This window comes from Euprymna scolopes, chromosome 7 (genome assembly GCF_053919585.1).
Source record: "Euprymna scolopes isolate OS-2025 chromosome 7, ASM5391958v1, whole genome shotgun sequence".
Taxonomy (NCBI): Eukaryota; Metazoa; Mollusca; class Cephalopoda; order Sepiida; family Sepiolidae; genus Euprymna; species Euprymna scolopes.
In genome coordinates this window covers 13,181,553-13,203,899 of record NC_136488.1, presented here as the reverse complement: position 1 = coordinate 13,203,899, position 22,347 = coordinate 13,181,553, and the positions used below count along the sequence as shown (strand labels likewise).

General features: G+C 28.5%; 1 long non-coding RNA gene across 1 annotated transcript; it reads left to right on the top strand.

Annotated features, from left to right (window-relative positions):
* The first annotated feature begins 503 nt into the window (after positions 1 to 503).
* On the top strand, positions 504 to 19,070 carry LOC145280222 (uncharacterized). The gene is made up of 3 exons (XR_013868581.1): positions 504 to 798; positions 13,948 to 13,980; positions 18,773 to 19,070. It is a non-coding gene; the product is annotated as an uncharacterized LOC145280222 (long non-coding RNA).
* Positions 19,071 to 22,347: the final 3,277 nt, after the last annotated feature.

Below are 22,347 nucleotides of genomic sequence, written 5' to 3'. Positions count from 1 at the left end.
TAGAAAAATAATTTAACTTGTTTTTTTTTGTTTTGTTTTTTTGTAACATTTATCATTTTTTACCCTTGGTTTTGGTCTGTCAACTACAATTAAACGCATCCAATTTATTATGGTTGGGCGCGTAGCCCTTGTTTGAATGGAAACCTTGGAGAATGACCTCCTAGGATTAAATATAACTATACTACGCTACGACATAAAGTCGAAAGCATCTGCGCCATGTTCAAAATATGAGAAAATTAACCCTACATTCCACAAGGTTGGACGTCACTACTCCACTCCAATGCGATGAGGCTGGGTTGAGCATATCACTGGGTACCCATGTCTAGAATAATGATTCGCGGATTTTATAATTTATAAAACATAATTTAAAAATAAATAATTTAAAAGAAATACATTATAATATAAATACATTATAAAACGTGTTTTAAAAATTATAATAAGAAGAATAAGAATAAGAAGAAGAAGAAAAAGAAGAAGAAGAAGAAGAAGAAGAAGAAGAAGAAGAAGAAGAAGAAGAAGAAAAGGACACAGAAAAGAAGAAGAACAAAAAAAGAAAAGAGAACAAAAAAGATGCTGACCCGATGGCTAACCCTTAAAAGAAATAGTTGTCCTTTGAACTTTTGACCGGAGGCATAAAGAGGAAGGGGGTGAAATAAAGGACACGTCCGTCCGTGCCAGTGACACGTTGGAGGCAGTCCCAGTTCAGACCACAAGTACAACCGTCTATACTAAAAGAAAATTTCTTCTTTATGAATCGGGTGGACTTCAAAAATTTGACAATGGCAGATACAGAAAAGGGTAATGATTTAAATTTAATTTTTTATTGTCGAGTTTCAATATAAACAATTTTTGTTTCTCTACACAACGGCTTTGTGTCAGCACTCCCACCCCATTTTGTTTGTTCATATTTAAACTGTAAATTTATAACGGTCAAACTTTCTCCTCTCTCACATACACATACACATCAAAAAAATAATTTGCCAAACCACACAGTAATATTTATAATAATAATATATATCGAAATGCATAGACGCCGCGTAAATATCGACGACATTATTATTTTCAGAACTAGATATTTAATAGCTAAGAAAATAACGAGTGTGGTGGCTATTATGGCTGATATAAAAAAAAATGACCAGAGTTACGGATGGGGTGGGTACCTATGTTCGATGTCCATGTTGTAGCGGCCTGTGTCCGGTGAAGCATTAAAACTCGCTCAATATATGTTACCGTGACATAGGTTGACATATATTCGGCGGGTTTTAATAGTATTTTGTCTAGTTTTTTTTTTATAACAACAACTTTTCCCAAACTTACCGTGTTAAAGAGGGAGTGAGGCGAGGCGGCGCCATCTTGAATTTTCCAATACATCGGCAAACACTGTATGTTTCTCGAGCTGAATAAACATGTTACATTGAATAAAAGCACGAAAAATATATCCAGTTACGCAGAAAAGTAACTTATCTTGCCTTTGATAACATTTATTTGTGATATATTTGTTTTTTTTTTGACAACTTTTTCGAATCTATGTGTACAGACAGTAATACAAACCCACGTGTTTTTAATAAATGTTTAATTAAATATTAAATTCACAGAGGTATTTAAATTTTGTCTTGCCTTCTCACATGGCGTACAATGTAAACAGTAAAATCTTCGAAAAATGTTAAATGGTGTTCTAATTGGTAAATGTTGGTGCGTTACTTACGGAAAAAACGGTTAACTAAACTGCAAAAGCACCTATTAAGCCACATAAGTTCTATGATTGAATCCCCCTCCCGCAACAAAAAGAACGAAAAACAAAAACGTTTGGTGCTTATGTTTTTGTAAAGCGCATTAAAAACTATGTGAGACAAAAAAAAAACAAAAAACAAAGGTCCCCCAATTTGTTGTACTTTTCTTTAATCGTAAGTCATTAAAAAATGTCAGTCCATAATTTTTTGATTGATACGCCATGTGAGAAGGCAGTTTGCTGGATGAAGCAACCCATCGTTTATGCTGCAGGCAGCGCACGTGCGTAGCGTATGGAAGCTGCAAAATGGTGGAAAGTAGTTCGTGGGTTCAGGGGTTAATACCATGCAAACGGTAAATTTGCCCCAAGTTTGACTATCAGATTCGTTGTCAGCGACCCCAATTACCCATTAAAAAAACAAATTAAATGTCGGTGCGTTACTTTTTGAAAATTTGAAAATTCTATATTCCAGGAAAAAAAAACCCCAATTAAATTACCCCCCTCTCTCCAACTTGGAGTGTTTTCCTTTTCAGCATATTTTAAATTTTTCAGTAGCCAAAAAGTGCTATAAGGTATTTTTGAAAATTAGAAAATTCTATGTTGTGGAAAAAAAAAAAAATTAAAATACCCCCCTCTCCTACAACTTGGTATGCTTTTCTTTTCTTGCTTTATTTCTTTTTCATTTAATTTCAAATTTTCCGCGGAAGATTTGTACGCCATGTGAGAAGGCAGTTTGCTTGTTGAAGCCGTCGTTTATGCTACATCGCGCGCACGTGCGTAGCGTAAACGGAAGGTGGAAAATAGTTCGTGGGTTCATGCCAACGGTAAATTTGCCTCAAGTTTGACTATCAGATTCGTTGTCAGCGACCTCAATTATCTATAAAAATAACAAATTAGAATGGTCGGTGTTCTGTTGTAGCGTATCTGGATATTTACCCTTAGACTTAATTAGAATAGTAGAAAAAATTTGATAAAAAATAAATTTAATGGCTTTTAGAAAAGGAGGGAGGTTCACTTCTCGTTATAACGTTCTTAATTGCTCCCTTGCTTACTGTGTCACGTGACCGGTGAGACTTTCTGTGTGTACGTAGTTCTCGTGTCTATGTAACTTTGATAATTAATAAAAATAAATAAAATAAAAAAAGACTGACTACTGGTCCCATTTTAAAAGACGTTTAAAATATATTTCGGGGTCAGTAGGGGACATTTTTATTTATTCTTCCTTTTGATTTACCGTTTGTTGTAAATGGAATCTAAGAAATCTCACCGTGAGAAGTCGGTAAAGAGATGTACATTAAGTCAGGGAGCAAGTGAGTAGAACGTTATAGCGAGAAAGTGAACAACCACCTTCTTAAGAATTTATCTTTTATCATTTTTTTCTGCTGATATGATATCTAAGTCTATAATCTCTGATAATCAGAGGAAACGATGTTTAAAAAAAGGTGAACAAAAATGCATGTTTAGGTGGGCACTCTCTTACAAGTCCGCGAAAAAAACATTTTGGCACTCCTTGGGCGTTGAGTTCCATGGCAGCCAGCATTTAATAGCTACTTACCCTACAAAGCCTAACGCGTGCGAAGATACCATTTTTAATTTATTTATTTGCCTACGTTGGCTTATTAACTTATTTTTTAAATATAAAAAAAAGTAACTAAACCATTTATTAATAATAATTTTTAATTTACAAACATTTTTAATTTACATTTAACTTTTTACATTAGGTCCACCTCCACAATTTTCTTCGAAATGTCGACTTTTGAAGATCTTCGACTATGATGAAAAAGAAAATCTTATTTAAATTTTACAGACACAAGTAGACCTGTACTATGCACTGTAATTCACTGGCCGCCATGCTTGTGCGTACCTGTGATACACAAATCTACTTCTCTGCGACCGACGCTGCCACCACCCTCAATGAGTATATTGACAACGAATATCACAGTTAAATTTGGGGCAAATATTTTTCACCCCCCTCAATATTTTTACTCCCGAAATGAGGTAAAAGCCGTTCTTAACATGAGGAGGTTGGGGGTGTCTATTCTGAAAGCCGTTCTTAACATGAAATTACTCAAGGAAATGGAAAAAAAATTCGTAATTGTTTTTTTTACACGCATGCATATTAGTAATTTCTCGGTTGTGAAAAAAGTGATTTTTATTCATGCTAAGTAGCAATGTCAGACGGGATTATGGTATAAAGATAGGGTCCAAAAATCCTGCTTCATTCTGATTTCGGGTTACATGATACCAGTGTCGGGGGAGCCTTTGAATAAAGTGCCGAATTGTTAACGTTATTATTTCAGCATGGTAACAAAAGCACATAAGCCCCTTTTTTTCAACTCAACTCAACAGTTCAAGGATTAGAATTTTTAAAATTCAACAGTTCAAAGAATTTACGGGTTTGTATTACTGTACACATAGATTCGAAAAAGTTGTCAAAAAACAAATATATAACAAATAAATGTTATCAAAGGCAAGATAAGTTACTTTTCTACCGAACTGGATATGTTTTCAGTGTTTTTATTTAATGCAACATGTTTATTCTGCTCGAAAAACATACTGTGTTTACCGGTAAGTTTGGGAAAAGGTGCTATAAATATAAAACTTGACAAAATACTGTTAGAAACTCGCTCAATATGTATTACCGCGACATAGGTTGACATATATTCGGTGGGTTTTTAATAGTATTTTTTCTAGTTTATTATTTATAACACATTATCCCGAACTTACCGTGTTAAAGAGAGAGTCGGGCGCCATTTTGAATTTTCCAATACATCGGTAAACACTGTATGCTTTTCGAGCTGAATAAACATGTTACATTGAATAAAAACACGAAAAATATATCCACTTTCGTAGAAAAGTAACTTATCTTGCTTTTGATAACATTTATGTGTTATATATTTGTTTTTTGACAACTTTTTCGAATCTATGTGTACAGTAATACAAAGCCGAATTTACATTTGTAAAAAAATTCAACAGTTCAAAGAATTTAATTTTTTTTAAAATTCAGCAGTTCAAAGAATTTTCATTTTTCAAAATTAAACAGTTCAAAAAATTCATACTTTTAAAAATTCAACGGTTTAAAGAATTTAATTTTTTAAAGTTTCGAAGAATTTAATTTAATTTTTTACAGTTTCAAAGAATTACATATTTTTTTAAATACTTAATTCACAAAATAATATTTTTAAATTGTAACAGTTCAAACATTTACATTTCTTAAAATTTAACAAATAAAAAACTTTACATTTTTTAAATTCAACAGTTCAAAGAATTTACATTTTTTTTTTAAATTCAACAGTTGAAAGAAAAAGAAATTAAATTCACAACAGTTCAAATAATTTACATTTTTAAATTAAACATTTCAAAGAATTTTCATTTTTAAAATTCAACAGGACAAAGAAGTTAAATTTCTATAATATTCAACAGTTCAAAGAATTTACATGTTTGTAAAATTCAATAGTTCAAAGAAACATAACTTTTTTTAAAAAATGAACAGTTCATAGAATTTATTTTTAAAAATTAATCAGTTCAAATAATTTACATTTTTTTAAATTCATTGATAAAAAGAATTTAAATGTTTTTAAAGTCAACAGTTCAAATAATTAAATTATTTTTTACATTTAACAGTTCAAATAATTTTCATTTTTATAAATTTGACAGCTACAATAATTTACATCTAATTGGTATACTTGGCCTTCGGGACAAGATCAAAGTGTAGTATCTGTTCTTCAGATGCTGCACTTCTATTTCTTGTTCTCTTTCGGTGGAGGAGAAATCCTTCACGACTGAGACAATTTTTATTTTTGTACCTTTTCTCCACGTTAAAAAACGACCCTAATGTCTAACTCTGTCCCGTGGGGAGGCATAGTAAATATGTACAATAATTTACATCTAACAGTTCAAAAAGTTTACATTTTTAAAATTCCACAGGTCAAATAATTTATAAATTTCTTAAAATTCAACAGTTCAAATAATTTATATATTTATTAAAATTCAACAGTTCAAATAATTTACATTTTAAAAAGAAATAACAGTTCAAAGAATTAACATTTTCTAAAATTCAACAGTTCAAACATTTTTTTTTAAATTCAGCAGTTCAAAGAATTTAATTTAGTTTACATTTAACAGTTCAAATAATTTTCATTTTTATAAATTTAACAGTTAAACGGATTTACATTTATTAAAATTCCACAGGTCAACTTATATATTTTTTAAAATTCAACAGTTCATATAATTAACATTTTTTTTAAATTCTTACAGTTCAAATAATTTACATTTTTGTAAATTCAACAGCGTAGAGAATTTACATTTTAAAATCCAACAGTAAGAGGAGTGTTAATTTTGTACGATTCAACAGTTCGAAGAATTTAAATTTCTAAAATTCAATAGTTCAAAAACATTACATTTTTTAAAAGTCAACAGTTCAAAGAATTTGTATTATTGTTCAATATTTTACAGTTCAAATAATTTATATTGTTTAAAAAATTCAACAGATGAAATAATTTATATTTTTTATTTAAACCGTTTAAATAATTAATATTAACATACAATTTGTATTACCATATTTTTTATATAATTCAACAGTTAAAATTATTTAATTTTTTTACATTTAACAGTTCAAATTAATTACATTCAACAGTTCAATAAATTTACATTTTTTAAAATACAACAGTTAAAAAAAATCATACTTTTAAAAATGAAACGGTTTAAAGAATTTAATTTTTTAAAAATTCAACAGTTCAAAGAATTACATATTTTTTAAAATATTTAACAGCACCAAAAAGACATTTTTTTAAATTTTAACAGTTCAAAAATTTACATTTTAAAAATTTTTAAAAGTTTAAAGGATTTACAATTTTTAAATTTAACAGTTCAAAGAATTTATATTTTTTAAATTGAACATTTCAAAGAATTTTCATTTGTTTTAAATTACACAGTTCAAAGAATTTTCATTTTTAAAATTCAACGGATCAAATAATTTTTAAAATTAAACTGTTCAAAGAAATTAATTATTTTAAAATTCAACAGGTCAAAGAATTTAAATTTCTATAATATTCAGCAGTTCAAAGAATTTACAATTTTTAAAATTCAACAGTGCAAAGGAACTTAACTTTTTTTAATGAACAGTTCAAAGAATTAAATTAATTTTAAAAATTCAACAGTTCATAGAATATAATTTTTAAAAATTCATCAGTTATACAAATTTACATTTTTAAATTTATCCGTAAAAAGAATTTATGTTTTTAAAGTCAACAGTTCAAATAATTTTCATTTTTATAAATTTGACAGTTCAAATAATTTTCATTTTTATAAATTTGACAGTTCAAAAAGTTTGCATTATTTTAAATTCCACAGGTCAAATAATTTATATATTTCTTAAAATTCAACAGTACAAATTATTTACATTTTTAAAAATATTAACAGTTCAAAGAATGAACATTTTTTTAAAAATTCAACCGTTCAAATAATTTTTTTTAATTCAACAGTTCAAAGAATTTAATTTTTTTTAAATTCAACAGTTCAGAGAATTTATTTTTTTTAAATTCAACAGTTCAAAGAATTAAATTATTCTAATTTTAACAATCGAATTAATTTAATTTATTTTACATTTAACTGTTCAAATAATTTTCATTTTTATAAATTTAACAGTTTCACAAATTTACATTTTTTTAATTTCACAGGTAAAATAATTTATATTTTGTAAAATTTAACAGTTCAAATAACTTGTAAAAACTCGACAGTTCAAATAATTTTTTAAAATTTAACAGTTCAAATAAATTTTTAAAATTCAACAGTTCAAAGAATTTAATTTTTAAAAATTCAACAGTACAAAGAATTTAAATTTTTTAAATTCAACAGTTCAAAGAATTTTATTTTTTTTTAAATTATAAAGTTTAAAGAATTGAATATTTTTTAAATTCAACAGTTCAAAGAATTTAATTTTCTTAAAATTCTACAGTTCAAAGAATTTAATTGTTTAAAATTCTACAGTTCAAAGAATTTAATTTTTTAAAATTATAAAGTTCAAAAAATCTAATTTTGTTTAAATTATAAAGTTCAAAGAATTTAATTTTTTTAAATTATAAAGTTCAAAGAATTTAATTTTCTTAAAATTAAACAGTTGAAGAAGTTTTTTTAATTCAACAATTCAAAGAATTTAATTTAGTTTACATTTAACAGTTCAAATAATTTTCATTTTTATAAATTTGACAGTTCAACGAATTTACATTTTTTTAAAATTTCACAGGTAAAATAATTTATACATTTTTTAAAATTCAACAGTTCATATAATTAACATTTTTTTAAAATTGTAACAGTTCAAATAATTTACATTTTATAAAATTCAACAGCGTAGAGAATTTACATTTTTTAAACTGCATCAGGTCAAAGAATTTACATTTTAAAAATGTTAAAATTCAAATAATTAAAATTTTGTAAAAGTCAAAAGTAAAGAGAATTTACATTTTTTTAAATTCAACATTTAAAAGAATGTACATTTTTTTTTAAATTCAACAGTTCAAAGAATTTACATTTTTTAAAATCCAACAGTAAGAAGAATGTTAATTTTGTACAATTCAGCACTTCGAAGAATTAAAATTTTTTAAATTCAATAGTTCAAAAACTTTACATTTTTTTTTAATTCAACAGTTCAAAGAATTTACATTTTCAACAGATCAAATAATTTACATTTATTATTAAACCGTTCAAATAATTTATATTAACATACAATTTGTATTACCATATTATATAATTAAACAGTTCAAATAATTTAATTATTTTAAAATTTAACAGTTCAAATAATTTACATTCAACAGTTCAATAAATTTACATCTTTTAAAATTCCACAGGTCAAGTAATTGATAATTTTTTAAAATTCAACAGTTCATATATAATTTACATTTTTTTTAATTCAACACTTCAAGGAATTTACGTTTTTTAAAATTCAACTGTTCAAATAATTTACAGTTTTTAAAATTCAACAGTTTAACGAATTTACATTTTTTTAAATCCAACAGTAAAAAGAATTTTGTAAAATTCAACTGTTCAAATAATTTACATTTTTTTTAATTGAACTGTTCAAATAATGTATGTATATATATATATATATATATATATATATATATATATATATATATATATATATATATATATATATATATATATATTAATTCAACAGTTCAAATAATTTATATTTTTTTTAAATTCAACAGTCCAAAGTGTTTACATTTTTTTTAATTCAACAGTTCAAAGAATTTTTCTTTATGGGTTAGGTTCTCCGTCTACACCTATTCCCGAACTCAGAACGAGGCTGGATTTTCGAACCCCATCTTGATGTTACGTTCTCTAACAGTACGGCGCCCTTGTAAACGGGTGTACGTTTTGTGTTTTGGTTTGACGTGTCCTAAATGTGTTACTAAATGTTGATTAGTGGTTCTTCACATTCTGAACCCGTTGTTATTTTGTTGTGTGGTATATATTAACCGTTTTATGTTTGGTGATAGTCTAATGTTCATATGGGTGTGTCATATGTGTATCTTCGACATACCTTTATATTCTCTGCTCACTGAACCTGGTCCATCCAGACTTCATCTTGTTTTTGGAGGGAGCTCGAACATTTTGGACGAAAGATATTCACTCCTAAGATGATGATTGGTTTTCGTATTAGTTTTCATTTCACTTTCCAGGGTGTCGCGCAGATGAAAATGGAAAGTGAGTTTCTTTGCTTGTGGTCTTAACAGTCTACATTGAGGGACACGTAACTCCCTCCAAAGAGGGATGGAGAGACAGCCGTAAAGCTCAGCCACTCTGCTTTAATTCCAAGTTCCAACTCCAGCTAACATGATCACGTGACTCACACGTAGATCCGATCAGCTTATAAGATACTTCTGATAAACTTGTCTATGATCTAGCTTTGTCATATTTTGACAGGTTTTATGAAAATACCATAATATCCATCTCTTGTCTACCTCTCCAGTTAGATAGATCGAGATGGACAGATAGCCAGATCGATAAATAGATAAATTGCTACAAAGTTAGATAGATATATCGATATAAAATAATTTGTTCTGTTCTACATATTTCATAACATTTATACCATAACCGTCGGTTGCAGAGAAGTAGATTTGTTTATCGTGCGTACATACAAACATGAGTGCCAGTGTGCATAATACAGGACTTTATCTCGAAAACTACTTGTCTCTGCAAAATTTTAATCAGATTTTCTTATTCAGCATAGTCGAAAACCTACGAAAATCGTCATTTTAAACATGATTGTGGAGAAGGACCTAATGGAATTTTTTTTCCAAAACGTCATCTGCACATGTAAATTAGAAATGTTTGTGAATTTACAATTATTATCAATAAATGGTTTAGTTACATTTCTTTTAAATATTCTTTAAAAATAAGACAACCTAGGCAAATAAATAAATGAAAAATGTTATCCGCGCACACGTTAGGCTTTATATAGGGTGTGGCTATTAAATAAATATGCTGGTCGCCATGAAACTCAACATCCAAGGAGTACAAAAAAACAAAAAACAAAAAAAACTTACCAAACCGCAAACTCTAAATTGTAGTTGCACCCCCAACTTAGGGTTAGTGGTAGTCATATTTATTTTACAATTTCTGAGAAATAAAGCAGCAAACAAGCGACTGTTTATTCTCTGTGTGCCGTAAAGACAGTTTAAAAATATAATAATAGAAATTAAAAACAGTTTCAACAGGTTTGTAGATATTGTGTTTGATATAAATTAGTTGATGTTGTTTTAGTTGCGATTTCTCGAATAATAACTATTCTATACTTTCACCAGTTTATCTGTGTTTTCATTTACTCCGACGGCAGTTTAATGCTAGGTGTTTTTTAATGTGAAGAAAATCAGTCGAAACATTGTGAAAATAACTTCCAAGATGAGAACAATAGTCCGAATAATCCAAATAATATCATTTTTATATTATGATTAATCGCCAACCTACTTTTACAGAAAACAGCCTCGAGAATTTGGATTTGGTGCTAGTGTACGAAAAGGGCCCTAAATGTTTGGTCTCCAAAAATGGAGGTCACATGACATATGACCGGTGCAATTGCATTAATAGGTGTATCAGAATTTTTGTAGGAATTATTACACTCCTAATACGAAACTGCGAATAAAATATAAAAAAAACTCGTAATTTCTCTTTTAACAATGTTTTTTTTATTTTCTTTATGGATTATACTTCCAAAATAAACTATTAAAGTTGTTTTAAAAGTAATAGGAATATATATATATATTTTTAAACAGTAATGAAATTAATTGAATTTTACGAGCTCAGTATTTTTCAATTTTTAAACTTTAAAAATCTATCAAAGTTTTTCTATTGATTCAATTTTTACGATATTTTCAGGGTCAACGTGAATTTTTATGCTCTTTCCAATAAACCGAATATATTTTAGACAAACGTTTTTTTTTAATTCACGCCCCTCCAATTTTCAAGTGTCTATTAAAAAGTAAATAATTAATTTACTCACCAAAGTTTTATATATCACAAATTGAAGATCAAAGATCAATAAATAATATATTCTAATTTAAAAAAAACTAGTGTTTTTTTAGAAATTTACCTGTAAAGTCCGAAGTTTTAAACCTTTTTTTTTTTAAAAAAAAAACGTTGTTTGTTTTTTCTTTTGTTTTTTTTTAATGAAATCTTGGTCCTTGCTCATTCAATTGAAAAAAAATTAGGGCTTTAATTACATTTTTCGAGTAGCTATAAGCTTGGAAAGACAGGGGGTCGAATTAATTCACGCCTCCCGTTTTGAAATGTCTATTAAAAAGTAAATAATTAATTTACTCACCAAAGTGTTATATATCACAAATTGAAGATAAAAGATCAATAAATAATATATTCAAATTTAAAACAAACAAAAAAGTAGTGTGTTTTAGAAATTTACCTATAAAGTCCGAAGTTTAAAACCTTTAAAAAAAAAAACACGAATTTTTTTATTTTAAATGAAACCTTGGCCCTTGCTCATTTAATTGAAAAAAGAATTAGGGCTTGAATTATATTTTTCGAGTAGTTATAAGCTTGGAAAGACGGGTTGGAATTATTCAATATTTTTCACGAAATTTCTGACACACCTACCAGTGCAACTGACTAAGCCTACTCTTTCTTGATCTGTGCGATCTTTCAAGTCCCCCTAACGGAAAGATCCGATATTTTTTTTTAATTTCAGAAACAAGGCAATCTTTCTCTTTCTGCTTTATCTTTTGTAATTGTGGTTTTATTGATCTTAAAAGTCGAACAGAAATAAACTAAAATAAGTTCAAAAAAATGTTCGAACATTTTTTACTATAGACAACAAAACAAAAACATATGGTAAAGAAACACTGTATAGCAAATAAATGTTACCAAAGGTTAGATAAGTTTTACCTACTTGGATTTAGTGTTAACTTATTTTAAGACGTTTTTAAAGTTTGAAACATAATTAGTGTCGAGTTCCTAAGTTACAACGATAATAAGATGGCGGAAATGAACTTTCCATCTTTGGAGTCACAAAAATCTCTCACAACTCAAAAATAAAACAGAATACTGATAAATAAATGTCACCCCAACAATTATTGTGAGTGTTTCTATCAGTATCTTGTATTGTTGAGCTTTGGGCGATTTTGACTCCAACGAAAACCGTCTCTTGCCAGCCATCTTGTTGTGATTCTTACTTAGCAACTCTGCACAAATTGTGTTTTGAATTAAATAGACGTTTTAAAATAAGTTAAAAAAAAAGCTTATCCAGGTAGGTAGAAGAGTAACTTATCTTGCCTTTGGTAACATTTATTTGCTATATATTTGTTTCTTGGCTAATTTTCAGGCTGGTGATTATACTAATAAATGCCTCTCCCCTAAAACGCCGGTTCAAATAATTTTTTCAAGAAGCAATACCATTTGATACGTCTCCAGTCAGCTAATACCACGTGTACTAAATTTCCTGAAGCCAGAAATTTGGGAGCTTTTTTGTACAACTGTAAACAGTTAACAAATGAAATAATCTGAAATGATGTTTTAGCGTCGCTTCCACCTGCTGCTGTCAAGCATTTCCACACTAAAACTATACCCTAATACCCCCCTCCTACCCCACAAAATAGAATTTGTAGCTAAAATAGATGCATTTGTAGATTAGCAGTGAGTTTGGATTCTAAATCTATTTTAATGTCAGTAAAAAAGACAAGTATTTTTCTGAAACTTAAACACCAGGGAACTTTATATTTCATGATATCAAAGTGTTTATCAGGATTTAATCGCTGGGAAAGTTACAATTTTGGATTTAATTATTCTTTTAAAAATTATATAAAAATGTGTGAAGTTGAGTAATATACAAGAAGAAGAAAAAACAAGTTATTTTAAGTAATGTTTTAAATTGTTCGTTTTAAAAAGATTCTTTTACTTATTTTTGAATTTAATTTTATGTATTCAAATAAAACAAATTCGTTCTTGTTCAGGACTTGACTTATATTAAAAAAAAATCATTGAGGAAACGAAAATTGCATATACCAAAAATTACTTTAATCGATCAAATATTTAACAAGAAAATAAAATTTTATGAATAAACAAAATGGGATTGTCCCGCGTCGCTATCTTGAAGAAACAAGGGCAAATAACTCCATGGTTGAAAAACCAGCCTTGTAATGCCAACGATTTCCCATTAATCGCTTAATATCTTTAAAAATGATGTCTCTTATAAAATTTAATCAACTTATGCAATTTTTAGAACACGAGTACGTGCATCAAATATTTTTCTGTATTTTTTAAATATACGGAGACATGTGGACAACCACCAACATATTTTCATAAAATACATGATGATCGAATGGTACGGTCTATTATTTTGCCATCTCCTTAGTGACTTAGAATTAATGCAAAAAAAAAAAACATTAAAATCTTTGAAGAATTAAAATGTACGTTTATTCAAAATTTAATTGGAACTTTGCAGATTCTGTAAATTTCACTGAATGATTATTGAATACAATTTTCCCCGAATGTTGCATTTAAGAAAGTTTCAAATATAAAGCATAAATATTAATGAACTTTAAAATATTGATATACTCCTTTAATATTATATAATCTTTTAATATTTTATTATTTATTATTGTTTTTATTAGAATAATTATTTTATTATTGTTTTTATTATTTTATCATTTGATTATTCTTATTAATCTTATTTTTGTTTTTGTTATCATAATTATTTTCTATTTCAGAAATTCCGCCGAATTCCTCAGCAGTCGACCCATGTAAGGATTACACTTGACCTTTTTCTGACCTTGTTATTCGAGCTATGTTGAAGATATGTGACATCTATTCAAAAGTTAATTTCGAATCTCATTCAGACGAGAAAAAATCCAACGAATCAAAAGAGTAGTGATAATCGCTCAAAAATCGAAAATTAAACAAAATACTGATAAAAACACATCCAATAAATGTCACTAATCATGCGAAAATTTAATGTTCTATCAGTATTTGGTTTAATGTTCCATCTTTGAGCGATTATCGAGTCTCGACTATAGCTCTGAATCCACCCTTTTTTTTTTAGTTACAATTTGACAGGCTTTACACTATCTTTCATTTTTAATTTAAAAAAAAAACACTTTAAAATAAGTTAAAAGTGACAAAAAAAAACTTATCCAAGTAGGTATAACAGTAACTACTCTTTCCTTTATTAGCATTCATTTTGTGTATTTATGTTGTCACTCTGTTTTTGCTTTGTTAACTATTTGGGAAAATCACCAAAATGCCTTTCAACGTCATCACTGCGCAGCACCAACTGTTTGCTTTTTTACTACAGCAGACATGCCAGTGTCCCTGGCATCGAGAAGTCATTTTCACTGTGTAACCATTAATAACTAGCTTCCAAACATTGTAATTATAATCATATTGCATTTATTCATGAAACGATCACATATTTGCACGTGGAAAGTGCATATACTTTTTAAAGATAGGTTAGTTTAGAAAATATCTTACAGCCGTTTAACAAATGGCAAAAATCAATATTAATTCCTAATTTCTATTTATATCACTAGAAAAAATATGATATTGATCAAGATTGATTATATTTCCACTGAAATGGATTCTAAATACACTTTCTTGAAACATGTTTTGATCTGTGTCAGTTTTTTTATAACTTAGAATAATTACTTGAGGCTAAAATTTGTATTACTTGAGATATATAATATTTGATGAGTTTGTTGCCAAACACATGGATATTATTTAAACAAGCAAAAGCAACTAAAAGTTGCATATAATTTAGACCCCAATGAGAAAATAATTTCTGGGAATCGTATTATTTGGATTCATCGGACTACTGTTCTCATCTTGAGTGCCATTTTCGCAACGTTTCGGTCGAACTCGGGAATTTGGACGGAATTCCGAACAAAACCCTATATTTACTTCACGGGGGTAACATACTCTTGTTCCGTCAGCCATAAATGGATAAAAGTCTTAAGTAATTCGCAATTGTATTTTTCGTTCGCCGAACAGAAAATTTAAAAGAATGTTTAACCTTCAGAAGAATATCACTTTTCCAGTTGATTCCAAGAACTCTAACCATTGCACCATTGGATTCTAATACATTTGGAACCTTTAACCTATTTTTATTTTTATTTCTAAACATCACAATTTATTACTAATTATTATTACTATCTCTCTCTCTCTATATATATATATCTATCTATCTATCTATCTATCTATATATATATATATATATATATATATATATATATATATATATATAGTAATGTGATTGATAATTTCAAATTCAAATTAGAATTAAAAATTAAAAATCTGTTTCATCAGAAGGAACAACAACAAAGTCAATAATTTGTACGATCGTTTCGGAAACGATGTTTTTATTGTGATAGACATTAATCCACGAACAATAATTTTTACATAGAGTATTTTTTTAAACAAAGTCTCCTCATCTACAAAAGTATTGGGTGTTTTTTTTTATATGTAAAAGACACCATAAATAAAGGTAGCAATTTTTAAGTAAGGCAGATGTATCTTTTAATTGTTCGCCTTCTAAGTAAATAAAAAAATGAGCTTCGACGCGAAGCCAATATTAACCATATGTATCGCTTGAAAAAACAACAATAACAAAATCTAAATTTATAAGCGATAAAAATAAACAGTATAATTAATCTAGGGATTATGTGGTAAACATGGTCTGAGGTTCGATCCCTAAAAACAGTTGAACTATGCTGACGAGAGGTAATGACCTCGAAACACGCGTGTACGTAGATTACTGTTTTAAAAATAATAAATCAATAAATAAAAATGTCATATACGTCCAAACAAATTAAAAAGGGCGACTTTCTAAGTAAATAAAAAAATGCGAAGCCAATATTAACCGTATGTATCGCTTGAAAAAATAACAATATATATATATATATATATATATATATATATATATATATATATATATATATATATTAATAGTAATGATAATTAGTAATAAATAATATTTAAACTAAAAGTAAAAATAGGTTTATGGTTAAAAAAATTATACTAGGACCCGTGGTGTAATGGTTAGAGTACTAGAAAAAATCAATTGTAAAAGTGATATTCTTCTGAAGGCTGAATGTTTAATTCTCAATGTGAGCGACCGAAAAATATAATTGCGAATTATTTAGGACTTCTATCCGTCAAGCTAACGGAACAAGAATATGCTACCTCCTTGAAGCAAATAAAGGGTTCCATTCGAAATTCTGTCCGAACGCCCTAGTTCGACATAAACATTCCAGGGTTCGACGATAGAAAGAAAGTAAAAGGTTATATGGACCGAAACGTTGTAAAAATGACAATCAAGATGAGAACTAACTGTAGTCCGATGAATCCAAATAATACGAATAAACAATACTCATCTTAAAAATTTATAAACATCAATTTCTGGGATGTTTTTTTTTTAATTTCTTTATTGTCATTTTCCCAATGGTGACATTATTTTATTTAAATATGAATGTCAGTTAGAACACAAGCGAAGCATAATTTATTATGATCATTTCTGATGGAAAGTGTATGCTCACAATATTATAATTACCGTAGAAAGATTAATAGATTTATAATCCTGAATTTTGCTCAGGTTTTCTTTCTAAGCATGTTTGGTGGACGTACTGACTTAGCAGACGTTTTTTTTGTTATTTTTTTCTAAAGATCGGACTTTTAATCCATTCTATGAAATTAATAAAAATGCAAAAAACATTAAATTAAAAAGTTCAAATTCTACTAATTTATCTTTTAAATAAATAAATAAAAAAGTTTTGTGCTTAGAGTGAAACTTATTTTCAAAACAAAAATACAGAAAAACTCTTTTAAAAACACTTTATGATGTACGTTCCCGGAATGGAACGAATATGTTACAGTAAAAAATTCACATAAATTGGTAAAGTATTTTATTTTAATTAAGAAAATAAAATTTTATGACGAAACGAAACGCTTTGTTTTGATCCGCCATATTTTTTTGAATAAGTTCGAATGACGTTATCTCGCCTATCAAGATCAAAATCAGCTTTTTAATGGCTTCAATTTTCTAGTAAAATCGCTAAAAATCATAAAAAATTATTTTATATATATATATATATATATATATATATATATATATATATATATATATATATATATACTTGATCAGTTTACATGATTTTTAAAATATGACATCTTCGTACCGTGACGGGTATGTAAATTCCAAATATTTTTCTGCAATTTAATTTTTAAAATAGATTTCATTACATTTATCACGCCTATATTACCGTCAGGTTCACTGTTTTTCAAATCAATAATGCAAGTATACTGTAAATATAGTGGGGAGCAAAGACAGAAACACATTTTAATTTCTATACCTAATCTGCATATCTATTGTTTAAACAATTTATAATAAATTATTTGGCGTTATTCATTTGTAATTTTATTGTCTTATTTTCTTATGTAATGGATATTGATAGTAAGTAATTAAGAGGATTAAAATTTTTAAAAATAATTAATACTTTCTTAAATTATACGCATTTAATTTTCATTTAAATTGCCTTTTATTTTTAGAGGAGGTAATTTAAATAAAAATTACTTTTTTAAAAATGATATTTAGCTAATATAAGTTATCAACATAGAAAGATACTTAAGGTTGGATTAATAGCCACCGGATGACAGGAAGTTTTTGTTTATCTATTATATGAACGGCATCTGTCTGCGCGTTTGTATGTTCATATCTTCAACTAAAAGTAAAAAAATACAGAACACACCCCTACAAAGTTTATATATTCTTGATCAGCATTGCTCTGGATGTATACTATCTAAAATTTAGGAAAATTTTTTTCCATTCTCTGACGGATAATTCGGCCGCGTTTCGTCAGAAAAGGAAATCGTTTTTTTTTTTTTTTAGCGTTATGTACTGTTTTGAAAAGAAAATGTTGACTCATTCCACAAGGAAATTATTATATAAAGGAAAGTTGTATGTGTGTATGTCCATCTAGAGAGCAATGAACCGAGCATATGGGGAAAGTTAGGTAGAAGAGAAAAAAGACATGTAGAGAGACAGCGATAGAAGTTTTAATAGAAATATTATATAATTTTGCCCCGGGCAATGCCGGTTAGTCCTGCTAGTTTAATATAACTTTTAAACTGGATTATAAAAAATGTCTTTTAATCTTTTTTTTTTTACCCCAAACAAGGCATACTTCCACTTTGAACGTAAGGGGCTACTATATGGAATCGTGTCTGTGGGGATAATCTCCGACGTCTGCGCGAGATGTCTGTTCACATTACATTTAAACTTCTGTAAGTTAGGATAGCTAGGTAGCATGAAATATGGAGGGTATTCTAAAGTCTAGCAGTCCGAGAAAGAAACTATTAGAGTAAAAGGTTTTTCGGCATTTAAGGACTTGAAAAGTAAAGGGGTGGGATTTTGCTCCCTGTGGGGTTAGTTGGGAGTATTACCTTTACTAATTTCATGAACTTCCGACTTTTGGAATTTGTTTAAGTAAATTGTGTTTGAAGTATTTATTTTATTTATTTATCTTCAATTAAATATCTTTTCAGTTCGTAAGTTCCTGTCGTTGAACTGTACCATTTACATCATGTTGGCCATGGTTTTGCTTGCACTAGGGATTCTTTGGATATGGATGTTTTGTGCAAACCGTCTTCTGCCACAGAGGAGACACATGCGAGTGCAACGGGTGTATAAGATACAAGAAACAGTACCATTGCGCAAGGTGAAAGCGATTGAAGGGGATAATAATGTGTAAAGGAGGAGAAGGAGGATGAGTACCGGTGTTTCGTGAATAAATTGCAAAAATTTACGAATGGAAATAAAAAAAAAATCCATCACACATCACGACTTCTGAGTTTTGGAATCATTTATTTATTTTATCCTTCTCTCCAAAAATCATGCATCCTAAAACTTATGTAGGGTGTCAGGATGTGTTGAATAATCAATACAGTGCTTGATCGCAAATGTAAAGTACAAATTATTTATATGAAAACTATGTTTAATATTTCAGAGACGCACAATGGTTTCATTGCAGTAAATCTGTCTTTTAAAAGGGTTTTAAAATCCAAAGAAATCATCAGCTACTCACGAAATGGAAAACAAATCGATTTGTTTTTCATTTCGTGACTGATGATTTCTTTGGATTTTTAAAAAGCAGATTAACTTCAATGAAAGGATGGTACCTCTGAAATATGTAACATAGTTTTTGTATACATGCATAATTTATATATATATATATATGTGTGTGTGTGTGTGTGTAAATGTATATATATTTATATAATGTGAGATTCTCAGAAACCAACCTCTGACATGAACGCGCGTCATTACATTCCTGGCAAAAGTGCATTGAAGATGGTGGTGATTATGTAGAAAAATAAATTCTGGAGCACAAAATTATTTATGATTTTAATAGAAAATACGAGCATAAAAGGTAATATGGTTAAGTTTAAACATCGAAAAGTGTGGGACTAGTTGTCAGAACTGGAAAAGAAAAGGACAAAATATTCTGGTAAAATATAATAAATTTATAACTTAAAATATTGCAGTATTAAGAATTGATTATATAATGTTATTAATTGAATTTAAAAATATCTTTCGCGACAGTAGTGAATTAGTAGCAACAGCAGTCGCTGAGCGACGTGATTGCTATGGAAACCAGTCATAAAAACGTCGCTCACCTTCTTACATATTTTTACGATTTTGAACACCAGTAAATTCTTCTTTTGTTTTACTGAACGAAAATAAAAAAAATTTTCTACAATATAGCTGAGAAGGTGATCTATAAACTGTAATAATTGTTTGAAATTTGGTCGAAAAATGAGTGAACGGTGGAGCTTTAAAGCAGTTCTGAATGACTAAAACTGCCACTTAACCTTACATTTAAACACGGTAGAAAAATTGCTGAAAACAAATTATTAATTCTCTCATTTCCCCCCACCCACAAAAGAAATCCCACCCCCTAATTTCATATTGTTATGTGTCAATAATCATTAAAAAAAAGTTTAGTTTAAATTGTGTAAAAGTATTAAACATTTATTTTGAAACTGACAAAAAAAAAAGAAAGAAAAAAAATCAATGATTAAAACAAGTTCCATATTATGGTTTATAAAAAAAATTGTCAAAAACAAATTAATTTCCTTAGTTCTTTTCCCCGCAAAAGAAATCTTCAGTTTGATATTATTAAAATAATTCATCAGAGACGAATGTGAAAATATCAGGAGCCGAGGGATAGCTGTCTAGCGAAAACATTAGCAGTAGCCGTTAAAGCACGTAGGCAAATTAGTGTGCTCGAGCTTGCGTCATAAGAAAAGGGGAGTAAAATGCAGCAGGTGGCGAAGAGCATAAAGAAAAACGCAACCGGGTGAAATGGACGTAGTGGTGGGGTGAGCGATTATTAGACTGGTGTGGAGACGGCAAGGTTTGGTTTTATTTCATGGTAGACGAAATGATCAGTACCCCCCCCCCCAAAAAAAAAAACAAAAAAAAAAAACAAACAAGTAGGCATTGTTTGAAATGTATTGGTAATAAATTACTTTTCCTAAAACAGAACAAAAAGCCCAGTCGGATTTTTCTTTCTTTCCTTTTTGATGCTTGCTTCTTTGCGGCTGTTCCAGACGGCGTGATGGTCTGAGAGACGTTTGAAGTGTAACGAACACGGTTTGATAGTAATAGCCATAATACAATAGAACGTTCATTTCAAATTGTGCAGAAGTGTCAACGTTTTTTTTTTTCGAACTTAAAAAATTCTACTGATGAAAACAAGTTTCATATTATATCTTCATAATAGGGAAGCAATAAAAAACAAATTATTAATTTTCTAATCTCTCACCATGAGAGAAATCCTACGTCGAGTTTGATATTCTTATATGTTAAAAACCCGTTCGGTTCCAATTGTGTAGAAGTATCAAAGATTTTTTTGTTGTAACTAAAAACACATCTAATGATGAAAACCAGCTTCATATTTATTATGTGTTTATAATAGAAAATTGTCGAAAACAAATTATTAATTTCATTAACCCACCCCACCTTCAACAAAAAGAAATCCTACCGCTAGCTTGATATTTTTATATGTTAATAATAAAAATATTTGGATCAAATTGTGTAGAAGTATAAAGGATTTTTTCAAACTAAGTTTTAACAAGTGAACGAAATATAATATAATCTATGACAAAAGAGTATAATCACTGTCTTTATAAACAAATCACGGAAGAGATTAAGTAGTGGGAAACGATAACATTAGTATTCCGTAAGGGAAAGTGGATTTTGAACTGTAGTTAACTTTCTTACATAGTCTTTTCTCGGTTTGTTTATAAAGATGTCGACTATATTTTCCAATGTAATTTAAGGCGTTTTAAGTGTACAAAACAATTGGTGTAATGCTGGAATTGTTGCTGTCGATTTAGTATTTGGAATTTTGTTTTGGTGGGGGGGTGTTTAAGAAAAGATAAGTTGTTAGTTAATAATGGTGACAAGCATTTCAATGTAAATAATCTAGGTGCCTGAAAATAGCATCTGAAAACCATTAAGATGAAAGATTTCACAAAATAGAATAACGATTACAATCCGTAGCAAATTGAATTATATTGTGAATGAATAATAAGAATTTTTATTGTTGTATTATTGATAATATTTGCTAAATCCGTGAAAGTATTCATGTCAAACAGTTAAGAAAATAATGATTTTTACTTAGTGTTCGTTGTTATGAATGAGTGAAAAGGGATTGTAAGTGAAGATTTTTTTCATTTTATTTTTGTAGTCGCAGGCGTTTTGTTTTATCAAAATAAAAAAAAATGCCATGTTTATTTAGTGTTCGGCAATTATATTAAGTATCAGCTAATTTAAATGCCGTAAAATAAATTCCTAATATGAAGAGAGCGGTTAGTATCTACTGCGGGAGTCATATATTGTGATAGATAATATCTATCAAAATATGAAATAAGAAAATAAAACAATGTTGGACTGAACTAAAGAAGTGTGACCAATAAAGAATTCCCGATGTTTGATAGCAGAATGGTAGCAGTGAGTGAAAACAGTTTCACTGTTTTGTGAGAGTTAGGTTTGTCGGAAGTAACATAGGAAATTATGAAATCGAATGAAACGGACTGTTAATTTCTGAAACATGCAT